The sequence below is a fragment of the Corvus hawaiiensis genome, chromosome 3 (genome assembly GCF_020740725.1).
Source record: "Corvus hawaiiensis isolate bCorHaw1 chromosome 3, bCorHaw1.pri.cur, whole genome shotgun sequence".
Classification (NCBI taxonomy): Eukaryota; Metazoa; Chordata; class Aves; order Passeriformes; family Corvidae; genus Corvus; species Corvus hawaiiensis.
Window position 1 is genome coordinate 110,340,377 of NC_063215.1, and position 13,392 is coordinate 110,353,768.

Here is a 13,392-nt window from a genome sequence, read left to right on the forward strand (position 1 = left end):
CATCGAGCCTCCCTTACAGAACATAAACCTTTAAGGTTTTGGCATTTTGTGTGTGGGAATGGCAAAATTGCATGGAGTGTCCACTAGCATTTTTTGAGGGCAGTAATTGCAGGGATTAATCCGGGTACTGTTTCCTAATAGACTTGCTGGATGCAAAGCTTTCTATTTGCCTTGGCTGGAAGAAGGCCGGATTGAGTACAGTTTATAATAATACACTATACCCTAGGTACTTTGTATAAACAGAGGCAGCAAGAAAAAAAAGGGGAAATGCAAGTGGCTATGAATCATCACTTTTACACCAGGCATCCTCCTTGTCCTACCAGAACAAGCTGGGAGAGGACATTTTGCAGCAAGTAATGTGCTGATTTTAGCAGCTCCTAATTGAAAAGGACTTTTTGTTCATTTTCCATTTATTGTACTTTCACATTTGAGTGCCGTTTCTGCTGCTTGCTTCAGCCTTCGGGGCTTGGGTCCATAGTTTTCGATAGGGCATTTCTTTTAAACTCCTGTAGCCAGAGTGGACATCAGCTTCATTCACTCATATGTATTTGGGAAAGTACTTACACGAAGATCACAAATATGCGCAGCACAGCTATCTAGTTCTGCAACTTTAATCCCAGCCCCAGAAAGTTTCATTGTGGCCCTATGCAAATGTATTTACATAGGAATGAGTCTTGGGTCCTTTAAAGAAGGCAACAAAGTTGGAAGACTGAGGCCAACAAATAAATGAAAGTTTCTCTAAATCCATTGGATAATAGAGGCAGTGTTAAGGCTAACCACAGTGTTGAACTAAACAGAGGGATTACTCCTGGGTTTTGCATCAGTTGTTTTCTGCCGGGTGGCCTCACTTGTCAAAAAAAAAAAAAAAAAAAAAAAAAAAAAAAAAAAAAAAAAGTTTAACGGGCAAACATTCACATGGCACATTGAGAAAAGAAGTATGCTTAATTCCATCAAAGCTCAGAAATCAGTCATTAATTTATTCTAACCTCCAATTGTTGGTCATTTGTGAAACATCTGGCCTTTAAGTCATAAGAACCTAAACATAAATACAATGTGAGTTCTCCTGAGGATGGAAGTGGGTGTAGTGGGGGTGCCGTGTCAGTCTGTGTACGTGAGCATGAGTGCACATATGTGTGTGTATTGCAGAGCCTGCAACTGCCACTTCATTTTGGAGACTTTGAAAGATATTAAAATGAATCCTTCAGTTAATTTACTCTCAAAATTAGATTATTGTTCATTTGCATCTTGGAAAAGTTCTGCCATTCAAAAGAGTCTCTTCATGGTGGGTTAACAGTTAGATATTTAGCAATCTTGCAGCTTGCTAGTCAGAAATAGTTTCTAATGAAGTTGAAATTTGAGATAGAAAATATATAAAAGCTTTCAGGAAAGACATACCCTATTTTCCATATGGCTAAGTAATTGTTATGATATTTGTTTTAAAGCTGGACTTAGACACTCCTGACTGCCCTCTAATTTGATATGGCTGGTCCCGGCGATTCTTCTGGAGGAAACTTTCGTAGTAGAATGCAGTGAAGGAGATAAATAATTTTGCAGCTATAAGCACATGGCAAAGTATAGGAAATAATTCGGTTGCCCTTACTGTCGTGCAGATAACAGTCTCCAGGTTATTTGCCTCTGCTGGGAGTTGGAACTCAAGTGAAAAGGAACTGAGTGTTTAAATGGAGATTTGAAATAAAAGTAGCATCTTGGAGCTGACAAAATTCTGTCTTTTGTTAGGTTAAGGGTAAAACTGCTATTTGATTCTCAGGGTTAGGGTGTTGTTTTTATTTGGGGAGGGATTATAGTTCCTCGTGTAACTCAAATGTAGCAACATCTCCTGTGATGAAATTTCTTGTATTTCACATGAGTGAAATGAGAGGCATAGAGTGAAATTAGATTATAAATATGATGGAAAAATTTAGATCTGTCAATCCACATGGGAATCTCAGAGCTTTCTGTTTTCAGGCAGTTACCTTCTTGTACTTTTTTTTTGTTTGTTTTCTTAAAGACCTCTTTGGCCTGACCATTTGCTTTTCTTGCTCAGCAGAGGCTGCCTGCAGCTCCCAGGCTGTTTTGACGGCAGAGATAATGATGCTGTCCAAATGCATAACAAAAAGAAAGAATTTTGAAAGTTTTCTGTAAAGCAGCTCTTTCCCTTAATATTTATCCTTTCCCCCTTGCTAAGTAAAGAAATCTTGAGTCCACACTCCATTGTGAAATTTACTGTATTCGAAACCTAGATCCGTTGTATCTCCTTCCAAGCTGGGCTTTATTCTTTCCTGCTAAAAGGATATCTGTGATTTGGCAGCCTGGCACACATTATATTAATTTATTTTAAAAAATTATATGATGTTAAAATTCATTATATTAAAAGAAAACAAATCTGATGGGTACATTAGGGGTGGCTTGATATATTTTTAGTCTTAGTATGTTCTTGTCCCTGCTGTAGCATGGCTAGAATTTGGTGATGTGGATGGGAAGCATGTGGGAACCCGTGGGCACTCACATGTTGCACAGTGCGTGTACGAGCGTGCGTGTATGCCCGACCCACCAACACAATACGTAAAAAGTCACGATTCAACTTTGTTAAAGCACTCATTTCCAAGGCACTGATGTCCAAAGTATTGGTAGGATAGTGGAGATGAGAGGGAAAAAAAAAATCTCTTTAAACGGCTTGTGAAATGTAATGTTTGAAACGGTTCTTTGAGAACGTGCAGATTATGGCTTGTGTAGTGACTCTGCCCAGCTCTCTGGGAAATGAGCTGTTGACATTCTTTTGGGTCATCATCCGAGATAGGAGGGCAACCACAAGGATTTAGCAGATAAATTCATCCAAAAAGACCTTTATCCATTTCATTGCAACTTGGAAACGTTCATGTCGAATAGCAGCATTAATGTAGCCCTTTTAGCCCTTCAAAGTGAGCCTTATGTTTAAAAAAAAAAAAAAAAGAAAAGAAAAAATGACCAGAGTAATAACTTCTATAGGTCTTCTAAGAGGTAATTCATTATTTACATAATTCTGGAGCATAAACCCATTTTTCCTTCAAGAGGCTCTGAAATAGAATTGAGGCTCTTATACAGCGTCTCCTTTGAATTCTAATCAACTGGATCTGTCTCGAATTCATTTCTAGTTTATTGTAAACAGTGGAATTTAAATTAATTTCTTCTTATCTTGTCTTTTGAAGAAAACTAGGAGCATGTTTAAAAGGTTTTATTTTTAAATACAGCTCAGACTTTATTTTATTCTGCGATTTTGGGGGGCTTTGGGGATTTTTTAACTTTATAAACCAGGTGTTGGGCAGGATGGACTTTGACAGCCAGATGACAATTATGCATTAGCATAGGTGATTATGAAATAAATAGGAAAAAAAATTACTTTTTTTTTTTTTTTACTTGAACTCAAATGATACTATATAGGCTGAATGTGAGGCTAGGTTCCCACAATGCACTGTGAAAACCTAGGCTAACAACCACCCCGCTGCGTTGAAAACCCCAAAAAAAGACAAAAGCACAATGAAATAGAAAGCTTACCACCGGTAGCTTTCAAAACGACAAACTAGGCAAACTATACATCTCCACCACTCCAATTTTGTCAGAATGCTAATGAGCTTGCTCTGATCTTTACTCGGCTTCCCGTGTTTTCTACATCTTCAAGGACCACATGGCGCTAGCAAAATAAAGACAACTAAATGAGAATTTCGAATGCTTTTTGTGTTGGGACCTGGTGCCTTTCAGTTGACGCACTCGTTGAATATTCTCAACTTAAAAGCGTGCAACAGGGGGCTGGGTATGAACTTTTTACCAGGGGGAAATTTGTACAAAAGTAAATGAGTGTGATGAGGAAAATATGAGAAAAATTTCTGATTAATTTCCGCTCTATAATATCAATGACACCTTCAGCCCCTCTCGTACTCCTCTAACAAGAGATGCTGATAAAAGATGAATGATTCTGTGTTGTTCACAGTGAATGTTTAGTGGTTTTTTAATAGCGGCATTCTACATAAAAGACACCAGGAAGTACTCCGCATTAGCAGTTGAGATCACTAGTTAATAGGATGATGTCTTTTAGCTTTTGTCACAAGATTATTAGAAAGGATGGGTTTCTGTTCTCATCCCGACATACTTTAGAGTGCTTGTTGAGCACAAGTGCTAAAATACAGGTTTCTCGGTATTGTTTCGCATGCAAAGTAAAAGCCCTTTTAATGCAACACCTTCTACTTTTTTTTTACCAGGTGATTTTTGTCATTGATCTCTTACTTGCCCCCTTTAGCTGTATTAATCACTTGGAGTGGTCTGCTTCTCAATGGGGGCTTGATGATGTATATGTGTATAGATTCACTATCAAAAATAAATCCCTTATATACTCTGCACCTTCACAACCCTGATTGTCGAGCTGTATTTACCAGCCTGTATTATACCATCTTGAATGCTCTTTACTGGAGTCGCCCAGTCTGCAAGAGAAATCCGCACTAGAGTAGGGAGGGGTGAGCTAGGAGGAGGCATCCTATTCCCTAAGCCAAATTTCGTCTTTCAAAAACAATTGAATTCACAATTCTCTTTGGAATTCCCAAAAGTAAATGCAGATTTGTATTCACCAGTGTCAGGGCTTGGGGAAGAAAATGATGAATGTTCAGTTTGCCTGAGAGATGAATTTAAAAATTGGTTTTGTTACCTCTTCAAGCTTGCAAGCAGACAGTATGAAAAATATCTATGCGTGTACATAAGGAGAAAAAAAAAATCATGGTTTTTCCATATATTTTATATCTTGCCTAAGTGAGGAAGGATGAATCAGTAACACCATAAGTTTTATGGCAGTTTGTCAGCCTTGCTTTCCTGCACTGTTGTTGTGCTTGGCTCGGCATGATTAATCTCAGGTGAACCGAGAACTTGCCAAACCACGAGATGGTAATGAGTTGACCAACCATGTCGTGAAAGACAAAGATGCACATCCCAAAGCAGAGCAAGAGGAAGGACAGTATAACAACAGCCTTCCTGGCAAGATAGAAAATTTAAAAGTATCACTGTAAACAACATTTTTGATGCTTGTCTTTTTACATTTAGCAGAAGAAGTGAGTGAAAGCATTTCAAAGAAATTCTAGATACATGAATGATACATATGTGATACTGGTTTGGGTCCCTGCTGGTTTGTGAACTTTCTCTGTTGGAAATACCTAACAATTAGGAGGCTGGAAGGACATTACTCATAGCAGTTTGTGTTGGGTGGAAGGAAAGATTTTTGACATGAGCAAAAGATTTTTATTCTAACATGATAACAGTTCACAAAACTATGCCTTGGTAGTTACTGCTTGTTTTGAAAGCAAAGTGATACTCTAAAGCATTTGTTGAGATGTGTCTCTCTCCATTGTGTAGAAACGTTAACTTGCTGCCAGGGCTGTGGTAATGGGAGTTTTGACAACTACCAAAGCCCTGGGTGAAAGAAGTGCAATGACACTATGATGGAGGTCTCGTTCACAATATGGCAATTGTGCTTCTCTGTTGCATCCAAGTGTGACTTGGGTGACCTGGGGCCCGCAGAGCTCTGGTGAGATGCCTGCTAAGACATACAGTGCAAAGTCATTCATGAGAGTTTGTTAATGCACATAAACTGGCACACCAGCAAGCTGATTTTCGGACAGGAGTCTTCAGGGCCCAGATCACAAACACATACATGAATTTTTGCCCAATTACGCATTTTGTAGTTGCCAGAGCATTTTATGAGCAACTGAGAACATCTAGAGTTCTTGAGGCTTGTCAACCTCTCTCCAGTTTCCCTTCTGTCATGTTGTCTCCACAGTCTCTTAGTGGCAAACTCTTTCCAATACCCATCCATCTCTTGCTATTAAGCTTCTGCAAAGCAGACTTGCTTTTGGTAAAGGAAGACTGTCTGACCATACTTTTCCAATTACCCAGTGTTTCTACAGCTGAGAAGCTTCCACAAAACAAGCCTCGGAGTTTGTCCCTAATTCACCACATCTCTTCAGTCTTAGGTCTGTGCACTGGTAGGCAAAAGTTCACGGGAGGTGACCTTTCCAAGACCAAACGTGGGCAGCGTGCATGTTCAGCCTTCCCAGGCCAAATTCATTAAATCATTAGAGCGGCTCAGCAGCAGCAGTGACCATATTTATTTTTTTCTCAAAGTAACACAGAATCCCGTTGGCTGGAGGTACTGAGCAATAAGTCAACCTCCTCTCCATGCACTTCCCTGGCTTTTGTAGCCTCATCATTGCTTTCAAAGAACCTGTCAACAGGTTGAAGCCAGCTTGAAGAAGAGAGTCCAAGTAGAGCACTGCCCGCATAGCAGGAGACTACTCTGGGAGAGCCCTAGGCACTATGAATAGACTTGCAAGCCTTCCAAAAGTCTTACAAGACCCAACAGACATTTGCTTCTTTTAACTGATTTCCATCTTTCTTTGTAGTGTTGCAGTATAAATGCTCTTTCATGTGGTGGGCATAGTCATTGGCTTTCTGCCTGGAGTTAGCTTTCTCTACAATCAGTGTCCGCTGCAAAGGGAAGGCGAGGAGAAAGGCCCTTTGGTCACCCCGAGGCTCCTGGCCCAGAGTGCCACTGCTGTCTGCAGAGACCACTGTTATTTTTTCTTAGTTTTCTCCCATTTACCACCAAAACCACCTTTTCTGTCAAAACTGGAAGTTGTGGGGCATTGGGACACCTCAGCCCAGCTGAACTCACCCAGTTAGCCCTGGGAAGCTTTGGATCCCGGAAGTACAAACCTGCCAACTCCCAGTAAGAGAACACGTTTTCATTAACACGGATACAAGGTCACGTTCATTGCCAACCATCATCTCACTTCAGGCTTGGATTAAATCCAGCCCTGTCCATCAAAGAAGTAACTTTATAATGTCCACCACCCTTTTCCAGCGCCAGGAGAGTATGTTCTGAAGGAAGTAAGGCAACATTTGGTAAAAATGGAATAATATGCTACCTAGTACAACACACTCCAGTGACTTTTAGGTAGATGGCCTTTCACTTCAGTATCTCACCCAGCCATCACTTGCCACATAAACAGGTAGTTAACTGTTCTGAGGAGTAGTTACGAGCTGCAGAGAAATTACTATCACTTATAACAAAGCATCCAACTCTACTTGTAAATCTGCAAGTGAAATAATTCATCTGCCAGACCATCATCCCCTTCTTGGTGGATTTCCAAGTATGATCTACCATTTTTTCCATTGTTTCAAAAATTTGAGTGTATCAGTTAATAGTGCGTGTTTTGTTGTGCTGAAATTTCTTCTGAAATCGTGCTACATGAGAAAATTTGGGTGCAAAGAGTACCAGCATTGGTTTTACTCAGTGCTAGGATTCCCTGCAGACACTTGTCCTCAAGGCATCACTTTCTTAGAGGAACCTCCAGGTGTTTCAGTTGAATCTCACCTCTTGTTGCTTGAATTTTGGGGAACAAAGTTTCTTGGTCTGGACTGATGGTCCCATATTTAAAATATATTCATAATCTTTATCCAGCCCAGGCATTCTATTTTGGTTGATTTTCTGTTATTTTCTACTGGGCGCTGTGTTGACTCATCATGTAGAGAAAATCAGTGGTCTTTCAGATTTTGTCTTCCACAATTTGTCTTTTGTGGAAGTTCCAGTCCTGTGATAATTTTAGGCTGCCCAGATTGCAGGCCACAAATGTTTGTGCTCCTGTGAGTCAGTCCCACTGCAGGTAAATAAATCCCCGCACGTGCCGAGATGTGATCAGAACCCTGACCTTCTGTTTACACAGCTCTCAAAATTTTAAATAGCCTCTCTGATTTTTTTATGTTTCAGAAACCAAAGAAATTATAAGTTTTCTGCTTGATATTAAAACTAACTTGATGTGTGCTTGTGATAAAGGCATTTCCGTGGTGGCAGCTCTGTTTCATTAGGGTTACAGTACTTTTGGGGGCTGCAGTAGAGTCGGACAATGCGCTGCAATGTAACTCTGCCTGGCAGATTCTTGGCAGTCGATTCCTACCTTTATGAGACTCCATTGTGTGGACATCAATGTCTCCTTCTCAACTGCTCTCAGACAGCAAGTTAGTGGCCATGAATTTGCCTTTCTAATGTTCTTAGGCGTTTTCCCATCCAGCTTGGACTCAAAAACTTGTGCTGGGGTTTCATCTGCTAGCTACCACTTCTGAAGTATCATCTAAACAACAGTTCCACTTACTTATCTGTTGCTGGCTCTTCTTGTTCATTTTCAGTGTTTTTTAATAACTGAGGAGGTCCTCCTGCTCTGAAAGGAGGAAGTATTCTGCAAGAAAGCTGGGCGTGGTAATCTCAAATGGGAAGCCTGAAGCTCAAGGTGGAGCAGCCCATCCATTCATGCTGTGAGGTGTCTGTTGTGGGTTCTGTTTTGACACTGATTACTTGGAAAAAATATTTTATCCAAAATTCTGAGGTTTTCCACCAAAGGTAGCCCTCTGAAAGCAGAGGAGGGTGATTTTTCAAAAAAACCACATCCGTTTTGGGATGACTGACTTTTCACTCAGTGAAAAATTGTGGACCACTGGTCATTTAAAAATTTTCACTGTAGCTTTCAGTTGTGTCAGAGGCATTTTGCAGTAGGTCTCGTGTAACTCTCCTTTACAAAAAATATCTGTTGTGAATATAGGCTTTTCTGCTTAAGTATTTGTTAACTTCAGTAACTCACGTTAAAAACAAGAGCTCATCTGTGCATAAGCTGTTCACAGTGAGCAAGGTGAGAAGACTGTTAAAATCAGTGGGAAGTCTGCTGCTGACTTGGAAGCGTTTGAGACCTTCCACCAGCCTTTGTTAGCAATGTGAGGTTGGTCAGCTAAAACACCCAGCGTCGTTTCTCGTCCCTTCCCGTGTTTCCTTTCAGTGACACTGTAATGGCCACAGCCGATCAGCCCCACAGTCTGGTCCAGAACACTCTACTGTAGTGGGACAGGTGCGGGTTGAACCCAGACAGGGGCAAGAATCTGTGCAGGGGCCAGTTACAGGCTAACCTGGCCTCAGGGAACATTTAATTTAACCTCTAAAACTTAAAGGTTAGCTTGTGTCCTAAAGCAGGAGGATCCAGTTCCTACCTCCCGCAGTTTTTCACTTGTTTATTTGAATATTTATTGCTACAGCTTTGCCTTTCCATATTCAACATTCAGCCTGGTTTTAATTCTTGCTGAGCTCTTAGTTTCAACATTGCCTCGTGGCAATGAGTTCTACCAGTAAATGACGAGGCTTTGAGGAAAGATCATTCTTTTTATCGGTTTTAAACACACTACCTTCAATTTCAGTGAATTTCCCCAGGTTCTTACGAGACAAGATGAGACACATCCTAGAACTATTCTTTATTTGCCATTCATGTTCTCCTTCAGGTAAACAAGCCAATCTGTCCACTTGCTCCTAATACAGAAACTTGTAAAAACTCGTTCCTGTGATTGGGTAAATGCAACTTTTTTTTTTAAGCAGACAAATAAAGACAGTGGGGTACGTTTTCAAAAGACCTTCCTATTAAATTTGTGGAATTCACTTGCATTTGAACAGCTCTCAGTAGTCACCAAGCTTCTGTCAGCTACAAAATAGCCCAGAAAGAGGAGCAGAGCGAAGTCGGCCAGTTTTTGTTGTTATTTGCCCTGTTCCAGTTCCCATGCACTGGCATTCTCCTGCTGGCCTCTTCACCCAAGTGTGTTGAGTGAAGAAAGCTTCTTCTATTCTGTTTTAAAACTGTGTGTAAACATCAGCAAATGGATGAAGAATGGGCTCTGTCTTAAGCAGGTTGTTTTTCATGTAGTTCTGTTGAGGTAAATGGGGAGACATGGGAAGGTTTCTATGTTTAACCATGACACCATGGCACACACACTACACACAGTGCAAATAAAATTTAAAAACAATTACTGCTTAAGATGGCATACAGAGTTATTTCTGTAAACCTGTTATTTCTTGCCAGACCGAATGGGCTGGTTTGGGGTGCTGATGTAAACCCTTTAATATTTATCTTCCACAGGTTGTAATTCATTTTTGCACAACAGCTAAATACATTTACATTTAAGGATTTTAAAAAAAATATTAATCTATTGTCTTATCTTGACAGATTTACGATGCCATAAAGTGTAGAGGAGTTACTGTATTCATCCATTTACACTGTAAACTAATCTTGTCCCTGCATGTTATTGCTTTTTCTTCCTTTTAAGCGGTATTCTCAGTGTTTTGTAGCACTTTCTTCTCTGTTTTCTTAGCAATGTACAGGTTTACTATGTTAATCCATATTGGGTTTATCTAATGTCTAGCTGCCCAAAAGGCTTAAAAATAATGGGTTTAATGGTACATACATACACTGGTAGCTGGCTGAGTTTGAAAGTACTTTCAGCAGGAAAGGGAAAAAAAAATGTTCTTTCAAATTGATTCAGAAGAGACATTTGTCAAGATGCTTCTTATTTAAATAATATAAGAAATAATTAGCTTACAGTGTAAGCAAAAATCCATTTGTAAATCCAGGAGCATATGAAGGAAGATGTGCTTGTAAAAGACTGCCAGGAAGCTGTACAACATTGAAATAAGCTAGTTGCTTGCATTGTTCTCAAAAAATGGTAATGTGTTTGTTACCGCGCTTCTTGAGTATTGTAGAAGAAAATTGACTCAAGTTGATTTCAAATAACAACCAGGAATATGTGTGATGAGCCACAGGAGAAAGGAAAGGGATTTGGGGTTGTGGTTTGTTTTTTTCTTTTTCTTGGCTATCATTAAAATTCTCGCTATCAGTACTTTGGCTATCACTAAAATTTGTTCTGGTAAGGGACAAAATTACCAAACTTTATGCTGCAGCCTCTGTTGAATCCTGAGCAGGAGCTATTACAGCTTGGAATCGCGACTCAGAAGCCAGTAGGAGTTTCTCGTATCTGAGGGCAGAATTTAATGTCTTGTGCTATTTGAGGCTTGGTGTTGGGCTCATTCCTAATCATTGAGGAGGGTTCTGGTAGATGTCAAGTGAAGAGAAGAATAGAGCACGCATCCTTCACCACTCAAGCCAGACAATGAAATTAGAAAATGGCACTGGGAGTTGATGTGAGAGAATTCCCTTAGATTCCTAGAGGAAGAATAAAACAAGAATGAATTAATTAAAAAAAAAAAAAAAAGGAAGAGAAAGGAGTTGGGGGGCGGGGGGGGAGGCAGAAAGGAAGAGGGGAAAAAGAAAATAAATGAGAGAAACCCTGCCAGAAGCCTCCTCAGGTTAAAGTCCGACATTAAAAACTGTATTGACTTTTCACATAAAGGCGCGTGTACTCACTGTTTCATCTGAGTTTCTGGTGCTGCATTTTTCAAATCTCTTACCGAGCAGTTTGCATGCATATGATGTTTGCAGCACTACCCTCTCTTATTTGAAGACTGTTTTCAGAAGTCATTATTGAACTATAGGATAAAAAGGTATAAGCATAATTACATGTTAAAGAGAATAAATATGTTCTGCTAGATAGTTAACCAGATGAGGTTAAACAAGATAAGATGAATTCTGGTCTTTTTAGAAAACTGGCAGTCTTCATTTTAAGCTACAATGTAAAGTGCTTTATCCTGAGATTAGGTATTGTGGCAGAAGCTAAAACTGCCTTTTTCCCCTAACCGTGCCAGAATACAACCTCCTTTTCTTTCTGCGCTAACAAGACTGCTTTACCACCACAGCCCACTCTAAGTAATTAAATCAATCCTTTGTACTTACCGTATTCTCCTCTAGTGACGGTACTAGATCTGATTATATGCTTCATGCATATTCAAAGTACAGCACTGACAGCTCTTTAATGAGCTCTTACTTAATCAGTACGAACAATGTTCATCTTGTTCTTTTTTTCCTCATACATTAGAGCTAGGAACAGTTGGGGAAAAAATGAAACATCCAGCATTCATTTGAAAAATATATTGTACTTTGAAAAGTGTCTAAGCTGGAGAAGTTGCATTCTGCCCTTTAAAAGTCTGATGGACAAATTGGATTACTAGTATTGGATTAAATAACAAATGGTTAGAGGAGAAATGAGAAAAGCTCGCTGTGATCACAGGCTTTAATATTTTTTGTTACTTATAAAGCTGAAGGGGTCTTTAACCAGTTATTAAAGTCAGGATTAATTTGTAATGGTCCAACTTACTAGCTTTAAAAGGGTTTTGTTGTTGTTGTTTATCAAAAACAATAGTGTAATGCATGTATTATGGAAAAAATTTAAGTTTAAGATCTGTGGGCTATTTATAGATTTTCAGCATCTTGTACTGGCTTAGATAAGGGGTTTGCATGTGTGGGATCGATTTGTTCTCAAGCATGGGTTTTTTGCTTCATTTAAATAATCTGTACAGTTTGTTGGGGTTTTTTTCCCGAGAACAACACAGATATTTTCCCAATTTAAATTTTCAAGCATTTGTAGCAAGTCAATGAAGTACTTGTTTTACACTTGGAAAGTGGAAGCAACAACCACCCAGCAGCAGCTTGGGTTTTACAGAGTGAACCCGTGGTGAAGAAAGGCTTTTTCTAAATTTTTTGTTTAGAAATTGTAAATGTGAGTTTAGCTTGCAGTATCATTGCAGTAAGAACACTCAGTTTTTCTTTGTTGAAAGTGTTTCATAAACATCCTTTCACCAAGTAAAAAAAATGAAGTAATGCTCTAATGCTAATGTATTTGCCAAAGAGTTATTTAAATTTCTTATATATGGGAGTTCATCTTTATTTTGCTTGCCTGGGAAGAATTTGTTTCAGCTCCGTGCACAAGAATTTAAAAGCTGACGGTCGACAAATAAAATATCAGCATCGACTACTATTAATATTGCACACATGTGTCATTTCACTGATCAAAAAGGCCTTCGCCAGGGTAAAATTGGCCTTTTTCCAAATTGCAAGCTTTTTCTCAGCTTTTTCTTTTTTGCTCTTTCTTCTTTTGTTGCTGCCCGGGGATTTGTGCCTATCGCAGCCGATATCACATGACCGGTGTCAGGGCATCACATGGGTCCAAAGTGAATACAAAAACAGATTTAAAATTCTGTAAAAACAATCAAGACTTTGTTAATTCACTTTTAAACCAGTCTATTCTATGGATATTGCATGTGCTTTGGTGTCAGCATGGATATATTAAAATAGGCACCTGTGCAGATCTGACACGACAGCTCCAAGCTTTACCCAGATCTTTTCTCATTATATGTTGCAACTAACTCTGTTTAGGAGGAATGCATTAATAGAAAGAAGATTATATCTTAAGTTTATGTTCTTAACCTGAAATTGCATGGTACGAAAGTCAACGAAGTCAGATCCACCATGGAGCCAAACACTTTGGAGACATTTATCTCTCCCATTTCTTTTTCAAGGCTTGCAAAATTAAATGCAGCAAGGGCTTGTATTTTTAATCTTTCAGTGAGACATCCCAGTCCACCCTGAAACTAACAAATTGATTGAAATGTTACTGCAG

General features: G+C 39.3%; 1 protein-coding gene across 12 annotated transcripts in view; it reads left to right on the forward strand.

The window, feature by feature from the left end:
* The window catches only part of EHBP1 (EH domain binding protein 1), a 211,459-nt gene that overhangs the window by 186,541 nt on the left and 11,526 nt on the right, over positions 1-13,392 (forward strand). The window contains exon 23 of one of the 12 annotated variants that reach the window (XM_048296582.1): positions 1-357. This exon is cut by the window's left edge and continues 1,056 nt beyond it. The exons of the other annotated variants lie outside the window; for them this stretch is intronic. The gene's annotated coding sequence lies outside the window, so the exon portion shown is untranslated. Of the gene's footprint in view, positions 358-13,392 lie in introns of those variants that run through there. 12 annotated transcript variants of the gene reach the window in all.